This window comes from Pyrus communis, chromosome 4, assembly GCF_041283825.1.
Source record: "Pyrus communis isolate YQ-2024b chromosome 4, ASM4128382v1, whole genome shotgun sequence".
Taxonomy (NCBI): domain Eukaryota; kingdom Viridiplantae; phylum Streptophyta; class Magnoliopsida; order Rosales; family Rosaceae; genus Pyrus; species Pyrus communis.
In genome coordinates, this window is record NC_142568.1 from 5,100,001 (window position 1) to 5,121,145 (window position 21,145).

At 37.8% G+C, this 21,145-nt stretch overlaps 2 pseudogenes across 1 annotated transcript; both read left to right on the forward strand.

Annotated features, from left to right (window-relative positions):
- Positions 1 to 2,014: 2,014 nt before the first annotated feature.
- LOC137723705 (cyclin-dependent kinase F-4 pseudogene) lies at positions 2,015 to 3,372 on the forward strand (annotated as a pseudogene). The gene has a single exon (XR_015961504.1). The product of XR_015961504.1 is annotated as a cyclin-dependent kinase F-4 pseudogene (transcript).
- Positions 3,373 to 20,030: 16,658 nt separating this feature from the next.
- On the forward strand, positions 20,031 to 20,573 carry LOC137721916 (cullin-1 pseudogene; annotated as a pseudogene).
- Positions 20,574 to 21,145: the final 572 nt, after the last annotated feature.

Sequence of the window (21,145 nt, forward strand, 5' to 3'; positions counted from 1 at the left end):
AAAATAAATAGTGTACATTTTTGTGAAGTAGAATTGGTGAATGAGAAGGGAATGCAGAAAAATTAGAACGAAAACTAATTACTGAAGTTATCATTAAAAAAAAAAGAAAAAAAATAGTGAATAGGAATTGAAAACGAAAAGTTATCAAAAATAAAAATAAAAAATAAAAAATTGAAAACAAAATGGTTATGAAACGAACTCTTAAAAAAGTGAACAAGAAAGTATGGTGAAGAACAATATGTACGTGTGGACTGCAATCGCGGCTGAAAAGGTGGAAACCTATCTCAAAGTAAAAAAATTGTAATATATATATATTTTTTTAACGAATAGAAATCCTGACTTGATAGTAATATAGATTTTCTATGATTGAAAAGAACGAACCAAATAGATGAAGAAACACAAAAAGTAAAAGGCTTAAGAAGGAAGACAGTCACACAACTGGAAATATATTCATGGGTAAATGAAGAGTAAATTGTACCATTGATTCCTCAACTTTAACTATATTAGCGTAATGGTTCCTTAACTCAAAATTCATTAGCATTAGTCCCTTAACTCATCAAAATGTGCAGCTATAGTTTTTTTCGTCAACTCTGTTAGAACTTCCGTCAAAATGAGTCACGTGGCATGCACGTGAGGCTAAATCAAGGGGCAAATATGGAAAATCAAATAAGAAAAATTATATCAATGGTCCCTCAACTTTATTTAAACTGGAGAAATAGTCCCTCAACTTTAACCCAATTGGAGCAATGGTCCCTCAACTTTAACTCAATTGTAGCAATGGTCTTTCTGACATAACTCATTTTAACAAAATTCTAACAGAATTGACAAAAATGACCATAGTTATACGTTTTGATGAATTGAGGGATCAATGGTAATGAATTTTTAGTTGAGAGACCATTGCTTCAATTTGATTAAAGTTGATGGATCATTATTACAATTTACTCGGTAACAGAAACACAAGGCACGTGTTACATCTCCTTTTTGGAGGGTGAGCACATTTCCTCACAAATAATGTATCTTAATCATACAAATTTCATAATCACAAACGTTTAATTTTTTAATCTTCATTTGAAGATCACCCCTAAAAAAACATTTCAATCAAAAATTATTTAGGCATGAACGGTCCATTTATTCATAATGAACTGGACATTTATTTGATATGTTTGGATGTTTAAACGATCTCGAATTCGAATGATTTCTTGTAGGAGTGATCTTCAAATAAAGATTAATAAATTGAACAGTTTAGACGTTGATTCATTTGGTCCATATATGGTATTCGCAAACAGAGAGTATGTGCATCCCCATATACAGGGACGTAAGTATTATCCAATACAAGATTAGAGATAAATCAATGTTGTTACAGACTTACATTAAAATAAAATATAAAATTTTATATATGCTATTAAAAATTAAAAGTGAGAACAGATTTGTAAATGTACAACACAAATTGAGTACATTTCGATTTGGTTAAATGACCATCGATAGAAGCATTGTTCCACAAGAAAGTAAAAATCAGATTTTTGAAAAACCAAAAAACTAAAATCAAACTTTTGCAATTGACGACAAACCCCTTTACATTTTCCAACAGTGGTAAGGACTACTATACTGTTAGAATGTAATTTTTTTATGATGAATTTAATGGAGAATTTAACAACCTGAGAATATATCTCAGAAACGATCACAACAAAATTAGAGGGAATTTCACAGATATTTTTGGAATGCTTATTCGATTGATTGTCTCACAAGGTGTGAGGAATATTACCGTTATAGAGTGGAGCGCTCTCTCTCATGCATCATTACACAAACTGACCTCAGCCGTTGATCCATAACTAAATGAATACAATGATTACACTTGTCATGAGCTATGACTCACTACATCTAATCTAAGATCTAATGGCTCATATTAATCATTACATAAATCAGCAAATACATTACTAGGAACGAAGTGAACGCGCAACTGGGAGGTTGCTTGGATTGCACGAATCCCAACTAAAGTAGTAATCCAATCCGACTACCGAGTTGCTTGCCGCCTTTCCTGTTAGGTCAGGAACTCATAAATTGCAACCCTCCTCACATTTAGAAGTTTAGAAACTTGCCTCTCTGTGTGTCTCCGATCAAAACGCTCTCTAGTTTGTCAAAACTGGTGCTTTTTCCTTAACTTTGTCGCAGATTTCTTTGGCTTTAGTTTACTTCTTCAAGTACTCATAATTCCATCAGTTCCTAGAGACCCATCATGGAAAAGTTCGAGATGATTAAGAAACTCGGGAGTGGTGCTTTCGGGACGGTATTTGCTGCGCGGCACAAACAGACGGGCGAAGTTGTTGCAATCAAGAAATTGAACGGGAGGTGCAGTTCGTTGCAGCAGTGTCTTAGCCTACCAGAAGTTCAGTCGCTTTCCAAACTCAACCATCCCAACATTGTCCAGTTGAAGGGTGTGGTTGCCGAATACGAGTCTGCTTTCTTTGTGTTTGAGTACATGCACAGCAGTCTGCTTGATCTTATTGAGAAAAAAAGGCAAACCGGATTCACAGAGGACGAAATTAGAAACATCTGCTATCAGATGTTTCAGGGTTTGGCCTACATGCACAAAACTGGCTATTTCCACCGCGATATGAAACCGGAGAATGTCTTGGTTAAGGAGGGTGCCGTCAAGATTGGGGATTTGGGTTCTACTAAGGAGATTAATTCGCCTCCTCCCTATACAGACTACATCGGCACTATTTGGTATCGAGCTCCCGAGGTGTTGCTTCGGTCAGACCGCTATTGTCCTAAGGTCGATATGTGGGCAATGGGTGCTATCATGGCAGAGCTGTTCTCACTCCAGCCTTTATTTCCTGGTCGAAGTGATGCTGACCAGATATTCAAGATTTGCAGCGTGATTGGTAGGCCAACTTTGGAGTCTTGGCGCAACGGGTTTCTTCTTGCACACAAGATGAACTATCAGTTTCCGCAAATTGATGGGGTTGGTCTATCTGCGATGATTCCTTCCGCAAGTGAATCAGCTATCAAACTGATTTCTTCCCTTTGTTCTTGGGACCCATCCACGAGGCCTACTGCTGCTGATGCACTCAAGCATCCTTTCTTCATTGGCAACCACAGGATTCCACGCGCCATCCCTTTGAGACAAAGCAATATTCAGCCTGCGTCGAATTCTTCTCTTATTTTCGTGTAGATTGGACACGAGTAATATGGGTAGTTAACTGCTTTTGATTAATTAGCTTTCAAAAAGCTACAGATTTTATTTTAGCGGGTGTATTTTATTTTAATGCTCAAAGTAGAGCGGCAGCAAGCCAACAACTAATGTCTATTGTATGAAACAAGTTTTGTAAGCCCCTCATTAATCTGCAATATATAGCTACAGATTCCATTTTATTGAGTCACATTGTTTTGTTTGGTTCAAATTTCATTATTATCCGAAACATATGACAGACATCGAAACTAGTAAGTTGTTCCATTGAAATAATCCTAGCAAAACTGTAGATTGATCAATTCCTTCAAAACCCGATCATGGAACACACACTTGAAATTATAGTAAAGTTCGACAGTCTCTGAGAGCCTCATATCTTGGGACGTTCTCCATCGCATGCCTAAATTGAATATAAGTATCGCAGAGAGTTTGAATATAAATCTCCATGTTTACAAAACAAAAATAGGAGAAACGTCGAAGGCATGCGATGACAACCCAAATTCATAAGAAATGCACAAGGTTCTCCAGTCTTCTTATTCCTTTTCTTTCCTGTAATGTGCATACCGTGACAAAAAAAAAAAAAAAAAAAAAAGTAAATCACTATTTTAAGAACAAAAAATAAAAACAAACCCTTTAACTCCACACATCCGTCCAACTTCTACATGTGAAGAAAGCAAGACAGCACAGAGAACTTGATATGACCACACGTATCGGAGTTTTCGCCCAACTCTTTTGACCGAACGATATCCTAATAAGCAGTAACAACTGGACATAGCCCTTTGATGAAAATCACAAAACAAAAAAAAAGCAGTAAATTATGCTTAAAGATAAAAGCTTTTAAATTGTATGTATTCATGAATGCCTTTGTTTTCTCAGCAACCAAACAGATAAAACCCAATTAGACTCGCTAAATCAAAAAGGTAAAAACGTTGAAGGTCTCAGAAACCCAGAGCACTACATTGAAAAACAACTTAAATTTGAAAGTGCTCCCAACATTGTCAGCACTAGTGTTAGCACCCGATTCCGAGAAGCGATTGAATTGATCTCTGAGTGGCGTATATGGCAGTAGATCATCTGCAATTGTATTTGTAGGCCCGCAGACACACATTGACTTGAACGTAATGTAGTTCCTGATACCTAATTGTTAATGTTAGCTGGTGTAGATACAAAGAAAACTGATGTGCTGAAAAGGACATGGAAAATTTAGAATAATCAGTTAATATATGCAATGTCCAAAAAGATTACAATCGATAAAGTTGAAATACTTACTGTAGAAGTTGCAAAATTTAGGTAATTAAATTTACATCATAACTTATATTTATCACAAAAGCTAAGGCTGGAAACCAATTCATTGGAAACTGCTCACGCGGAAGGTGAGAACGCATCATAGTAATTGTTTTCCATTTTTGGTAGTTACTTCTGAAAGCTCCAGGGATATACTAATTCATTGGAAACTGCTTACGGAAAAGATGAGAACATATCTAAGTTTCTATAATCTATTGGACACTTGCTTAGAGAAGACTTGGTTTAGGGTCCCCCAACCCCAAGGGCCAGAAGTACGTAGCTGAAAATCTTCCTTGCTGGGCCTCTGGCCCCTATTGAACAAGAGAACGCGCCCCTATTGAACAAGAGAACGCACATGGCGCAGGTCAGCACAGATGTCCGGGAAATCACAACTGTATTTGCATAAATTTGATCCTCTTCCTTTCTCGACTCCTCCATAGTGTTAGTATGTAAGTTGTTAAGCTGATTAAAACATATTATAAGGTTGTTATGTGTGTTATGTCTCAGCTCATAGGCTGAGCTATTGTGTAAATCTGTGATGTGTTGATTAAGTCTCATAGGGCTTATCATTTGACAAGTGTCTTGATCTTAAGATAGGTTGTAATGGTTGGTTGAGATTGAATTGAGGATATGTCTCTCTCTCTCTCACCTACCAGTTAAGTGTCTCTTCGAGCTACACTGCTCAGCAAGAAATACAAAGATAGTTGTTTCAGAACGTGCTCCGTGTGTTTTCCTCTCTCTCTGATTTCATCTTCAAAATCTTTCAGACTATTTGTTTCAAATTCTGTTAGACTTAGTTGTGTAGTTGTATAGCTCGGATTCTAACATGGCCTCAGAGCCGAGTTCGATCTAAACTTCTGGGCGTTGTTTCTACGAGTGGGTGAGCTCGGATTCACAGCAAAAGCTTATTGCAGTGATCTGAGTGTCTAGGATGGCTGGATCTGGAGGAGGAGAACTTCGGGCTCCAGTTTTCAATGGCGAGAATTTTGATTTCTGGCAAATCAAAATGAAGACCATTTTTCGCTCGTATGAGCTGTGGAATATGGTAGAGAGTGGGTACAGAGCTCCGGCGAAGGACGAGGAACTCACAGAGGCGGAGAGGAAGCTGCTGCGTGAGAATGTCGTTAAGGATGCTAGGGCACTCGGTATTATTCAAGGTGCAGTTTCAGATCAAATTTTCCCGAGGATCGCAACTCAGGAAAGTGCGAAGGCTGCGTGGGATATTCTGAAACAAGAGTTCGTTGGTGATAAACAAGTAAGATCTGTGAAACTTCAAGGTCTTAGGCGAGATTTTGAATACACTCGCATGAATGATAGTGAATCTCTTTCTGTGTATATTGCTAAATTGTTTGATCTGATTAATCAAATGAAGAGCTATGGTGAGGATCTGAGTAATCAAAGAGTTGTTCAGAAATTATTAATCAGTTTACCTAAGTCCTATGATAGTATAGCAGCTGTGATAGAGAATACTAAGGATTTAGACACCATAGATGCACAGGATGTTGTAGCTATCTTGAAGGGGTATGAACAAAGGTTGGATAGGCATGGAGAGAGTAGTATGGAGAAAGCATTCACTAGTTTGAAACTTGTCCCGAAGTCTAATAGATTTTGTGGTCAGCCAAACAGTAACAAATATCACAAGAATTTTAAGCCAAAAGAGAAACAATGGAGTAACAAGGGTGATTGGAGTAATAAGGGTGGATTCACTGTGAAGAATGAGGCAAACAACACTGGGGATAAGTGTAAATTTTGTGATAAACTTCACTATGGAGAGTGTTGGCTTACAAACAAAGTTAAGTGTCACAAGTGCAACAAAATTGGGCATATTGCAAGGTATTGTAATATGAACAAGGCTGTGCAGCATGTGAACTTTGCTAATCAGGTTGAAGAAACTGGAAATTTGTTTTATGCAAATCATTCTGGAGAAGTGAGGAAGATAAGTGATGAATGGTATATAGATAGTGGATGTAGTAATCATATGACATCCAGAGAAGACTTACTTGTTGATATTGATAGGAAAGTGAAAGCCAAAGTCCAAGTTGGCACTGGAGTTTTGGTTGAAGTTGAAGGGAAGGGTACACTGATCATTGAAACTGTAAAGGGTCGAAGATATATAAAAGAAGTTATGTTAGTACCTGGTCTTGCAGAAAATCTGTTAAGTGTGGGACAAATGACTGAGCACGGTTACTTTATTTTATTTGGAGATTACAAAGTGGATGTGTTTGATGATAGATCCTTACAAAATCTGGTGGTCAGTGTGAAGCAGAAAGGAAACAGATGTTTTCCTTTATTTCTCAACACAAACAAGGAGCTTGCATTGAGGACAAATGTGCAGGAGTGTGTTAGAATTTGGCACAAGAGGTTTGGTCACTTAAATTTCAGAAGTCTCAAATTGTTACAGAGTCAAGAGATGGTTTTGGGGCTGCCTGAAATCCAAGACAGTGAAACTGTGTGTCAAAGTTGTGCACTGGGGAAAAATCACAGGGAACCATTTCCCAAAGAATCAATGTGGAGAGCAAAGGAACCACTTGAGCTAATACACTCAGATGTGTGTGGTCCCATGCAAACATCAAGTTTGAGTGGCAATCGATACTTCATTACATTTATAGATGACTATTCAAGAATGTGCTGGGTATACTTCTTGAGAAACAAATCTGAGGCTTTCTATGTGTTTAAGAAATTTAAAGCCATGGTTGAGCTTCAAAGTGGATATCATGTTAAGAAGCTAAGAACAGATAGAGGAGGAGAGTTCAACTCAAACGAGTTTGGAAAATTCTGTGAAAACTTGGGGATAGAAAGACAGCTCACAATTGCATACTCTCCACAGCAAAATGGAGTAGCAGAAAGGAAAAATAGGACAATTGTGGAGATGGCAAAATGCATGATCTTTGAGAAAGAACTTCCATACAGTCTCTAGTGTGAAGCAGTAAACACATCTGTTTATCTGCTAAACAGGAGTCCTACAAAAGTAGTGAAGAACACTACACCTTTTGAGAAGTTTAGTGGAAGAAAACCTGGGGTTAAACACTTGAAAGTGTTTGGTTCAGTTTGTTATTCACTTATTCCAGGGAATCTAAGACACAAATTAGAAGAAACAAGTGTCATGGGTGTTTTTATTGGATATGGCACTTGTGAAAAGGGGTATAGGATACTGAATCCTTTAACTCAAAAGGTTCTGTTATCTCGAGATGTAATTTTTGATGAGAATGGTAGATGGGACTGGGAGAAAAACAAAGTCAAGGAAGTTTGTATTCCTTTATCTGCAACTGAACCTTCAGAATTTGATAGAATTGATGAGTTGACTGATGTTCATGCACAAGAAGAATCTGATGGGTCTCAAATTCAAGCTGGAAGTCCTTCAGTTACTGCTATTTGTGAGTCAAGTAGTTCACTGGTCTCACCTCAGTATGATAATACTCCACTGAAGTATAGGAACTTGAGTGAGATCTATGAGAGGTGTCACTTATGTATTGTTGAACCTGAATCATTTGATGAAGCTGCACAGGATGCAGCTTGGAAAAAAGCAATGCAGGATGAAATGAATATGATTGAGAAAAATCAGACATGGGAGTTGGTGAGAAAACCTTCAAATAAGCCTGTGATTGGGGTAAAATGGGTGTATAAAACAAAGCTGAATTTGGATGGAACAGTGCAGAAGAACAACGCTAGACTTGTTGCAAAAGGCTATGCACAAAAGCCTGGGATTGATTTTAATGAGACTTTTGCACCTGTTGCAAGGTTAGACACTGTTAGAACTCTGATTGCACTGGCAGCAAAGAATAAATGGAAGTTATTTCAACTAGATGTGAAGTCAGCTTTTCTGAATGGAGTATTAGAAGAGGAAGTATATGTTGAACAGCCAGATGGGTTTGTGGTGCAAGGAGAGGAAGAAAAGGTTTACAGATTACATAAAGCCTTGTATGGTCTAAAACAGGCACCTAGGGCCTGGTATGGTGAAATAGATTCATATCTAATGCTCTGTGGATTTAAGAAAAGCATCAGTGAGGCAACTCTGTACACCAAGTACAAGGGAGACACAGATTTGATCATAGTATCCATCTATGTCGATGACATTATATACACTGGAAATTGTCAAGAGTTAATGGATGGTTTTAAAGCTGAGATGATGCATAAGTATGAGATGACAGATCTTGGTCTGTTACATCACTTTCTTGGAATGGGAGTGATCCAAACTGAGGAGTGTATCTTTATTCATCAGAGAAATTATGCCTTATCTTTTCTGAAGAAATTCGGATTACAGAATTGCAAATCAGTACATACTCCTTTGGTTCCAAGTGATAAACTGAGAAAAGAAGATGGAAGTGGAAATGCAGATAAAGCTCAGTATAGACAGATTGTAGGTAGTCTGCTATATCTCACAGCAACTAGACCTGATATAATGTATGCTGCCTATCTCTTAGCTCGGTTTATGCATTCCCCCACTAACAAGCACTATGGAACATCAAAGAGAGTATTGAGATATGTTCAAGGAACTCTCGATTTCGGGTTGGAATACAAGAAAGGTGAAGGAACACTCTTAATGGGATACTGTGACAGTGACTGGAGTGGCTCAGAGGATGATATGAAAAGCACATCCGGGTATGCTTTTACTTTTGGAAATGGGATTTTCTCTTGGTCTTCAGTCAAGCAACAATGTGTTGCATTATCTACAGCTAAAGCAGAGTATATCAGTGCTTCTGAAGCAACAGCACAGGCTACTTGGTTGAGATTTGTTCTAGAGGATTTTGGTGAAATGCAAACTGTTGCAACACCAATGAATTATGACAATACATCAGCCATAGCCATCACCAAGAATCCCATCTTTCATCAGAAAACCAAGCATATAAACAGAAGATATCACTTCATAAAGGAAGCATTGCAGCAAGGAGTAATTGATTTGATTCACTGTCCTACTAAGGAGCAACTAGCAGATATCTTTACAAAAGCATTGGCAAGGGAGCAGTTCACTTACTTGAGAAATCTTCTTGGGGTGAAATCAGTTCACAACTTAAAGGGGAGTGTTAGTATGTAAGTTGTTAAGCTGATTAAAACATATTATAAGGTTGTTATGTGTGTTATGTCTCAGCTCATAGGCTGAGCTATTGTGTAAATCTATGATGTGTTGATTAAGTCTCATAGGGCTTATCATTTGACAAGTGTCTTGATCTTAAGATAGGTTGTAATGGTTGGTTGAGATTGAATTGAGGATATGTCTCTCTCTCTCTCACCTACCAGTTAAGTGTCTCTTCGAGCTACACTGCTCAGCAAGAAATACAAAGATAGTTGTTTCAGAACGTGCTCCGTGTGTTTTCCTCTCTCTCTGATTTCATCTTCAAAATCTTTCAGACTATTTGTTTCAAATTCTGTTAGACTTAGTTGTGTAGTTGTATAGCTCGGATTCTAACACATAGTCCATGCGACAATAGTATCCGTACATTTCAGAACTTGGAAGTGAAAAATCTCACATCCATTGACAGGAGGGACATTGTATAAATACAATAAATGTGAGCCGGTGTGTGTAAATACGATAGGAAACTGATATAAACAACACTTGTAAAGAAAATATAGGATATGTAATCATGAAAAAGATTACAAAAGAGCTCATCAATTAATGGAGCAAGACGATCACGAGAAATATTACGAGGGAATAAATTAGTTGAAAGTAAATTTTCAGAGATGAAGTATTTAGGAATGAAATTGACATCAATACTTGCACTTAACCCCAAAAGCTCTTAAGCTAAATCTCGGCTGGTACATTTGTTGAAACCTTCATCACTTGCTTGCACAACGAGGGCATCGTAGCTCAGCTGGTAGATTGAAACCTTCACCATTTGCAGGCTTCGAAAGCCTTTGAGAGCCCATCCTTGCAATTCGATTCAAATTGCACAGGGCAAATCAAAATCACAGGTTAACTCCAAATTAATCGAAAGCTACTAAATTTGAAAATTAAAAACGTGTTTTATAGTATCTGAATCGTTGACAGCTAATGACCCAAGTAAAAAACGTGTTTAAAAGATCCTGACCGTTTGAGAAATCCTTGTGCCCAAAGTAATAAAATCAGATTTTCCAATTGATGAAAACGCCCTTCCCTTTTCCTACAGCAGCAAGGACTAAGTAGCGAAGTGAATTGGCAACTGGGAGGTTGCTTGGATCGCAAGAATCCAAGTATAAATAGTTGACTAGAAATCCAATTAAACCAAGTGAGTGTTTCTTTCCTCATTCTATCAGGAGACGATATAATGGAATGAATTAATGAATCTATAAATTGGAACCCTAATTTCCATTCTCTAATTTTCCAAATCTTAGATCATTAGAAACTTGCCTCTTTCTCTCTCGTTGGCCAGTTGAAGGATGTCATCACCAAATGCGATTCTGCGTTCCTTGTCTTTGAGTATATGCAGAGCAGTCTGCTTGATATTACGAAGAAAAGGCAAACCAAATTCACCGGGGATGAAGTTAGAAGCATCTGCTTTCAGATGTTTCGTGGCCTGGCACTTATATGCACAGAAACGGCTATTTCCTCCGTGATTTGAAGCCTGCTAACTTGTTGGTTAATGATGGTGCGCGCGTGGTCATGATTGCGGATTTGGGTTCGGCTAAGGAGATTGATTCACCTCCTCCCTATACAGACTACGTCACTACTCGTCCATATCTTGCTCCTGACGTGTTTCTTCAGTCAGGCTTGTATGGTCCTAACGTCGATATGTGGGCAATGGGAGCCATCATGGCAGAGCTGTTTTCATTCCGGCCTTTATTTCTCGGTTAAAGTCCTGACGATCAGATGTTCAAGATTTGCAGTGTCATTGGCAGTCCCGCTTGGGAGTCATGGCCAGAGGGACAGCTTCTTGCCCAAAACTTGAACTATCAGTTTCCACAACTTCACGGCGTTGGTCTATCTGCGATGATTCCTTCTGCAAGCAGATCTGCCATCCAGCTGATTTCTTTCCATTGTTCTTGGGACCCTTCGGCAAGGCCGACTTCTGCTGAAGTACTCCGACATCCCTTCTTCATTGGCAACTACAAGATTCCACGCGCCATCCCTTTGAGACAAAGCAATATTCCACCTGCATCAAATTCTATTATTTTCGTTTGGCTTTGACGCAAGTGATTTGGTAGTTAATTGCTTTTGATTCATTAGGTTTCAAAAACTAAGTACAAATTTTACTTTAACAAGTGTAGTTTATTTGAATGCTCAACGTAGAGTGGCAGGAAGCCAACAACAACTAATGTATGATACGATTTTGCAATATATAGCTACAAAATTTATAAAAATTGAGTCATGTTGTTTTGTTTGGTTCAAATTTCATTGTTTGAAACATGTGCCAAATTATACCTGTTAAAGAGTACAAAAATTTCAAGCTCAGTTCATAACAGTCAAACCAGCAGAGTGTGAGAGAGGTCCGAAGCTTCTTCCAAGAGGATCACACCAATCTTCTTTCTTGATTATTCATTCAGAGACTGAACATTGAACAGACGCTTGTAATCAAATTAGAGTTTGACAACCCCTGAGAGCCACGGATCTTGAGAGGTTCTTCGTTGCAATTGCATGTCTGCATTGAATGTAATCATGTTATGACATCTATTAAAAGCACAAGGATTGAGATGTTTAATTCAGATGTCTGCATTGAATAGAAACCTATATGTTTACAAAACAAAAATAGGAGAAAAGGCATACCATTCATAGGCATACGATGACAGCCCAAATTTATAAGAAATGCACAAGCTTCTCCACAGTATTCCTTGTCCTTTACTTTCATGTAATGAACAGACAGTGACAAAAAATAAGTAAATCACTATTTTAAGAAGAATAAAAAACAAATTCCTTTTACTCAACACATCAGTCCAACTTCTACATGTCAAGAAAGCAAAAGAGAACACATAGAACCAGGAAAAGATTTCAAAACTAAATTAGTAACCAAATGTGCTTTATAAGCTATTTCCCAACTCCTTTGACCAGACAATGATCCGAATAAGAAGTAAAAATTGAATGCAGCCCCTTGATGAAACTTCGGGAAAAAAAAAAAATGCAGCAAGTTATGCTTAAAGAGAAAAGCTTTTCATTTGTATGAATTCATGAATGCCTTTGTTTTCTCAGCAACCAAACAGATAAAACCCAATTAAACTTGCTAAACCAAACAGATGAAGAAGTTGTCTAAAGACTCATTAAAGAAACTCGGAACAGAAAGTTAACAGCAGCCAAAACTCAATCACAAAGTTCTAAGAACAACAGAAACTAACAGATTAAAATGAAGGGTTTCAGAAACCCAGACCATTACATTGAAAAACAAACCTTGAACTTGGAAAGTACTTCCAGCATTGTCAGCACTATTGGTACCACCCGATTCCAAGAAGCAATTTACTTGATCTCTGAGTTTCATATTTGGCAGTGGATCGTCTGCCAATGTATTTCTAGGCCCACAGACACACTGAATAGAACATAATTTAGTTCCTGATACGTGACTATAAATCCGAGTGTTGTAAATACAAAGGCAACTGATATGATAAACAACACCAGTATGGAAAATCAAGGATAAACAGTTAAAATGATGTACAGAAGACCTCATCAAAGGAGCAAGACGAGTGTTAACATTGGAAGTCTTACATTATAAGTTGAAAAGTTTAGGCAGTGAAATTTACATCATAACTAAAGTTCTCTCAAAAGCTCTTAAAGCAACACTTGCTTGTTGACACAGCATCTTTCATCACTCCCTTTCAATGGGCTATGCTGCAAGGAAGTGATGAAGGCTGTTGTTAACTAAAACTTATCACAGAAGCTCTTAAAGAAACACTTGCAAGGGAGTGATCCACCTGAGCTACACTGCAAGGGAGTGATCCGCCTGAGATACGCTTCAATAAGTACCCAATTCAAATGAAGTGGATCACTTATCCTTTTACAACAGAAACACCAATTTACAAACTACAGACATACGAATGCAACCACCATTGACTTGAGGGACACAATATAAATTAACTGGAAGGGTTTTTATCAAAATGGTCTATGATCAGATGATAAATGGCTGCAGAATTTTACTGTGTTAATTAGGCTTTAAATGAATACTCCTAAACGTTTTTCCTCCCTATAAATCTAGACCGTTGAAAGCTATTGATGCAAGTAACTAAGCAAACACAGGGTTTTTATCAAAATGGTCTATGATCATTTTAGTCACTCATTTTGATAATCGGTCAATGTTTCCAACACAGTTCCCATGAAAAGAATTAGGCAAATATTAGTTTAGTCACCAGTCAATAAAAACTTTACTATTTAGCGATATATCAATGACATATTTTTGTTTTGGACTTAATTAATGAATATTTATATTAATTTAGCATAAGTCAACGATGAATGACACATTAGCTTTAAATCATTATAAATAATTAGAATTTTACTCTTCTATTATTCTCTCTCTTTCTCTCTATATGAATGTCACATGAACTTTTAAGTCACTATAATATTATTGGAAAAACAGAACCAACAATATTAGTGTAGGTCCTCTTTTTGTTTAAATGCATTATTTTGAACAGATGAACCAAATTGCAAAATTCAACCGAAAAACATTGAATTAAAGCTTGAAAATGAAATAAGTCATCTCACCTTAAGGGACGATGTTGTCATCATAATTAGCAAGTACCTTCAACAGAATATCAATCTGAAGTATCGATTATAGAAAAACACTTTCGCTTCTGCCGAGTAATCTCGAATATTGGAAGAGGAGGAGCTCGGTGGTGTGAATCGTATAAAAAGGAATAGGGTACTCCCTCCAACTAAAGGGAAAGATGATAGTTTCCTTAACCCACACATGATTTTGGTAGTCCTTCAAAATCCATAATTTTGCCGATCACCTATTAGCCAAACACCCTTCCATTTCAAATATATTTCCAAGCTTTTCGTTAATACCATGAATATCGTAAGCATAATCTTTTGGGAGTGGGATGACTCTAAATCTCTCGTCTTCAAGGTCGAAAACAGCCATAATAATTAGTGTTGAGTCATGCATCCAATGTATGGCTCCATGGATGCACACACTTATCCTGTCAATCTGGCACTTCAAGAGATAAAAAGGAGATCGTTAATGTCTGGTTTGTAATTGGCTATTGACTATTAAATTTCAAAGTGTGTCAAATATACACTTTAAGCCATTATAGTGTGAAATGTAGGAGGCCTGTGAGTGATGGAAAAATAGAACTAGGAAATGAACATTGCAACGGAGCATCTGAATCCAAATGTAAAAACAGACATGTAGGAGGTGTGTGGGTGATGAAAAAGACAAAACCAGAAAATGAACACTGCAACACACCGCTTGAATTCAAACATGAAAAAAAAAAAACCAGGAAATGGACGTTGTATTTAGTATCTGAATCCAAATGTAAAAATAGACACGTAGCAGACGTGTGCTTAATGAAAAAAAATGAAACCAAGAAATGGCAGCATCTGAATCCAAATGTAAAAACGAACACGTAGAAGATGTGTGAGTAATGAAAAAACGAAACTATGAAATGGACACAGGAACGTAGCGTTTGAATCCAAAAGTAAAAAAACAAAACCAAGAAATGGACACTGCATTATAGTCTGAATCCAAATGTAAAAACAAACACGTAGGAGGCGTTTGAGTGGTGGAAAAAAACGAAACCAAGAAATGGACACTGCGACTAAGCGTATGAATCCAAATGTAAAAACAGACACGTAGGAAGCGTGTGGGTGACGAAAAAAACGAAACTAGAAAATGGACACTACAACACAGCCTCTGAATTCAAACGTAAAAAATAGAACCAGGAAGCGGACATTTCATTTAGTATCTGAATCCAAATGTAAAAATAGACACGTAGGAGATGTGTAAATGATGAAAAAAATGAAACCAAGAAATGGACAATGCAATGCAGCATCTGAATCCAAATGTAAAAACGGACACATAGGAGATGTGTGAGTAATGAAAAAAAACAAAACTATGAAATGAAGATTGGAACGCAGCGTATGAATCCAAAAGTAAAAAACAAAACCAGAAAATGGACACTACATTTTAGTCCAAATCCAAATGTAAAAACGGACACATATGATGTGACATCCCACATCGCCCAGGGGAGTGATCCTTAAATGTATATTCCCATCCCTACCTAGCACGAGGCCTTTTGGGAGCTCACTGGCTTCGGGTTCCATAGGAACTCCGAAGTTAAGCGAGAAGGGGCTAGAGCAATCCCATGATGGGTGACCCACTAGGAAGTTGCTCGTGAGTTCCCAAAAACAAAACCGTGAGGGAATGGTAAGCCCAAAGCGGACAATATCGTGCTACGGTGGTGGAGCGGGTCCGGGAAGTGATCCGTCCCGGGCCGGGATGTGACAAATTGGTATCAGAGCCAATCCCTGGCCGGAAATGTGCCGACGAGGACGTCGGGCCCCTAAGGGGGGTGGATTGTGACATCCCACATCGCCCAGGGGAGTGATCCTTAAATGTATATTCCCATCCCTACCTAGCACGAGGCCTTTTGGGAGCTCACTGGCTTCGGGTTCCATAGGAACTCCGAAGTTAAGCGAGAAGGGGCTAGAGCAATCCCATGATGGGTGACCCACTAGGAAGTTGCTCGTGAGTTCCCAAAAACAAAACCGTGAGGGAATGGTAAGCCCAAAGCGGACAATATCGTGCTACGGTGGTGGAGCGGGTCCGGGAAGTGATCCGCCCCGGGCCGGGATGTGACATATGAGGCGTTTAAGTGGTGGAAAAAAACGAAACCAAGAAACGGACACTGCAATGTAGCTTCTGAATCCAAATGTAAAAAACAGAATTAGAAAACAAACATTGCATTACAGTGTCTGATTGGTATTTGACCTATTCCAAAATAAATAAATAAATGTGAAAGTGAGTGTCTGTTAAAGTAGATAACAGTTGTAGTGGCAGATTTTGTTATTTTTTATTATTTTAAATGTATTTATGTATCACAGTACATGATTGACATATTTATAATTAACATAAATATTGTTGATATTGTAATTCTTTTATTAATTTATACAAAATCACTCTACTTTACCTTTTCTAGCATGAGTCAAATGCCACAACTTGTGGATCATGGCTTTCATGCCATAATTTTTTTTTTTTTTTTTTTTTTTTTTTTTGGCATAATATTAGCTATGTATTGATTGTAGTATTCTGTACATAATACCTTGTCCGGGAAAGAATTATTTAATTGAAGAAAATTATTAAAGACAATTCCACCTTCTGTTTTCTTTACAAAAAGCATATCTATCTATTAAATATAAAGCAGGTAGTGTGATGAACAGTGGAGAGCAGTGTGATGAACAATGGAATTTGGGGTCACGCATGAGACAAAAATTTTGGTGTCACCCACTTTGACAAAAATAACTGGACCAAACTGCCCCTCAGCCAAAAAAATTCAAAACTTGCCCAAAATAATATATCAAATTATGCAAGGGTAAGTTGGTAATTTGGTCATCATAAAATATAATATAAATATAAATGGGAAGAGATAAAAGAATAAAAAATGAAAGGGAAGAGATAAAATAATAAACAAATGACAAAGTTGATGGTGCCCACGTGATGGGGAAGAAAAATATAATAAAAAATGAGAAAATCATGAATGTTGTGTTCAAAACATTTTAAGAGGCACGTAACATCAGTGATAAAAAAAATTAACGAAATAAAAAAAAATATTGAAGCAATTCACGCATATAAATACATTTAAAATGTCTAAGTCGCGCTTAGCGCGCTGTGATTCAAAAAATGTCTTTTTCACACACTTAAGAGGTGCATAGTGCCAGTTATAAAAAAAATCTCTCACACGCTCATAATAATGTGATTCAATTTCAATTAGTTATTAAATGATCATTTTTTTTTTTACCATATGATGTTATCTACACTAAGGGGAGGGAGTGGACTTAGGGCTGGTTTGGTATTGTTGTGCTTTGAAAAAAAACTGCTTCTGCTGTGCTATGAGAATAAGCAGCTGTGAAATAAAGCAGCAGAGCGTTTGTTAAACCTTTTTGTAAAAGTGCTTTTGAAAAAAAAAAAAAAAAAAAAAAAGCAGTATTATAATGTTTGGTAAACTTTTATGTAAAACAGATGTGAAAAAAAAACTGGTTTTTCAAAGCTAGGTTTTGCAAGTAAGGGAGACTCATGATCAAGTTTATAGGTGCTAAGGGGTGTGCTGCATGGCTTAGCCTCGGCCATATTTGCTAAAAGCAAATCTAAGATATACTTGGTCTGAGATATAAAGATTCCTGAAAAAGATCTTTTGACTTCAATGCCAAGAAAGTAATGGAGAGCTCCAAGATCTTTGATAGGAAATAAAGAACTGAGCTGTTGGATCACTTGTTTACATGCTCCGACATTAGGACCAGTGACCAAAATGTCATCCACATAGATAAGAATGAAAACCAAATTGGGAGCCTTTTTAATAAACAGAGAATGATCATTGGAAGATCCTACAAAACCAAGAGAGTGAAGAGCCCTATGGAGCTTCTCATACCAAGCTCGCGGAGCTTGTTTTAAACCGTACAATGATTTGTGCAAGTGACACACAAGAGAGGGCTTAGTAGAATCTTCAAAACCAGGAGGCTGGTGCATGAACACTGATTCAGATAGGCTACCATGTAAAAAAGCGTTACTAACATCAAGTTGGTTTAAGAACCAATCATATTGAGCTGCAAGAGTAAGGAGATGTCGAATAGTCACTGGTTTGGCAACAGGACTAAAGGTTTCTGTATAGTCAAGACCTTCCTATTGGTTGAAACCCTTTGCAACTAACCGAGCTTTATACCTATCGACAGTACCATCAGGTTTCCTTTTAATGCGAAACACCCATTTGCATCCTACAACATTCTGGGAAGAAGATTGAGGAACAAGAGACCAGGTTCCAGTAGTGAGAAGTGCAGTGACTTCTTCTTGCATTGCTTGGCGCCAATGAAGATACTTGGAAGCTTGAAGATAGGTTGTAGGTAGATAATCCACTGAAAGATGAAAAGATAAGGGGTGTTTAGTAGCAGTGAGGGCTTTAGGCTTGAAAATTCTAGATTTGGACTTTGTTTGCATTGAGTAAGCATTAATGGGTTGGGTAGGGTTGGTGGTAATAGGTTCTGAGACAGCTACGGGAGGGATGGAAGGGACATAGTGTAAGGATGAAGAGGAAGGTAAAGTGGTAGGTAAAGGGGAAGTTGAAAATTGTAGTGGGGAAGTGATAGATGAAGTGGTAGATGAAGTGGTAGGTAAGGAATGAAAAGTAAAGGTTAAAGTAGAAGGAATAGAGGATACAGAGCTGGAAGGGAAAGTGGTGGCAGGTGTGTGAGGCAATAGATGATGAAAAAGGAAAGCTGGATTCATTAAACAAAACATGTCGGGAAATGTATAGTCTTTTGGTGGCAATATCAAGACACTGGTACCCCTTGTGATTCAAGCTATAGCCAAGAAAGACACAAGGCTTGCTTTTAGGATCCAACTTAGAGGATGTATAAGGCTTTAACCAAAGGAAACAAGCACAACCAAATACTTTCAAAAAATCATAATCGAGTGGTTGATGAAATAGGGATTCCTAAGAAGATGATCTAGAAACTGTAGGAAATCGATTTATGAGATAGATTGCAGTGGCAAAGGCCTCAACCCAGTAAATGTGAAGAACTTTAGAAGCTGCTAACAGAGTTCGAGCAGTCTCCACTAAATGGCAATGCTTGCGTTCTGCACACTTATTCTGTTCAAGGGTGTGTGGACAAGTAAGTTGGTGCCGAATATCGTGTGTGAGCCAAGAAAACTGAGAAAGAAGTACTCAAGAATTCACCACCAGAGTCAGACCTTAAGGCAATAATCTTTGTACACAAAGCATTGTCAACCATAGATTTGTATTGAATAAAAATGGACAGTACATCAGACTTGTATTTCAATGGATAAAACCAGCAATATCTTGTATAGTCATCCACAAAAATGACATAGTACTTGAAACCTTGATAAGATGTGACGGGTGAGGGGCCCCAAACATCAGTATGAATGAGTTTTAAAGGCTTACTAGTTGTAGAAACAGTAGATACAAAAGGAAGCCGAGAGCATTTGCCTAACGCACAATATGAGCAGAAAAACTTAGCAGCATTAGGTAAAATTGAAATACAAGATTGAGAGACTAGTTTATTGACAATTTTCACAGAGGGGTAACCCAATCTGTTGTGCCAGATATCTCATGAGGCTTTCACAAAGGCTGTAAGAGCTTGAGGAGAACCAGTTGGTGATGATGAGAAAAGAAATGGATAGAAACCATGCTAAACAGGTCCTTTAAAACGCATCCTCCCCAAAGAAAAATCCTTCACAGTGAAGTGAGAAGGATAAAGATGCAATGAGCAATGATTGTCAATCATAAACTGATTTGCAGATAAAAGATTGTGTTTTAAATCAGGAACATATAAGACTTTATTCAAATTAAACACATTATTGGGAGTATGCAAAACAGTAGAACCAGAGTGAGTGATAGGCAAACCTTTGCCATCACCAATGTACACTTGTTCAGGACCAGTGTAGGCTTCAGGGTTTTGGAGATTAGCTTAAGAATTGGTCATGTGTGAGGTGGCGAGTTTATGTTGCAGGAGTTTGTCAAAAGTTGGACAAACCGTAAAGTTATGGTTAGATGGCTGTCGCGCTTCTTTCATTATCTTGATCATCGCTGACAGATCACTCGTGAACCTAAATGAAGTTGGACTTAACAGCTTCCGTGATTTGGTCTATCGAGAGACCAAGGTTGATGCCAGAGTTGTTGTAATTGGTCTTATAAATAAAGAGCGGAGAAAATTGACAGAAACCTACTGAAGAGTGTGATCAATATATTTGTTGAAATTGGCATGGGACAAATGGATGCTTATGAAGAGGACTTTGAAGCGCATATGCTAACGAACACTGGAAAATACTATTCTTGTAAAGCATCAAGTTGGGTTTCGGAGGATCCTAATATGAATTACATGTTAAGGGCTGAGGAATGCTTGCGAAGGGAGAGGGCTAGAGTTTCTCATTACCTGGACTCAAGCAGTGAGCAGAAGCTAGTGGAGAAAGTCGAACATGAGCTGCTGGTGGTCTACGCAACTCAATTGAAGCATTCAGATTCTGGATCTGGTGCTTTGTATTAAGTATACAAGTTAGCAATACAGTTAGTAAGTTGGTTAGAGTAGTTAGGCTCTCCCTTATAAAAACAGTTGTGTAACCTTCATTCCATCAATCAATACAAAAGCATATTTCTCTCTCCAAATCTATCTCTCTGTAAAACTCTCTGTGTTGATCTTTCTTCTCTTCAGCTTTCTTCTTGATTTTCTTTCAATTTCCAAACATTACAATGTAGCTAATATGGTATCAGAGCCACTAGGCTCACGCCATTGATTCTGGTGGTTCCATTTCCTATTAGTTTTCATCTGTATATAGCTTAATTTCTTTCCAAATTTTCATTAGATTTTCGGTGCTTCTGTGATTGTTCTTGGGTTCTTTCTCCGTTTCTTGCTTCGAATGCCAGAAATCCTCAGAGAACAAGATGTTGAGGGTGTTCCGAAATCCGAAAATTTGTCACCAGATACAAATCGGACAGAGTCTTGGTGTGCTTGTTGTCCAACGAAACCCGGAATAGTCTCAGCAAGTGCTGCTCTTACATCCTCGAAATCAAAATTCTTTTCCCCTGCGGTTTCTCCTACACTGGAAGCCGGTGTATTCG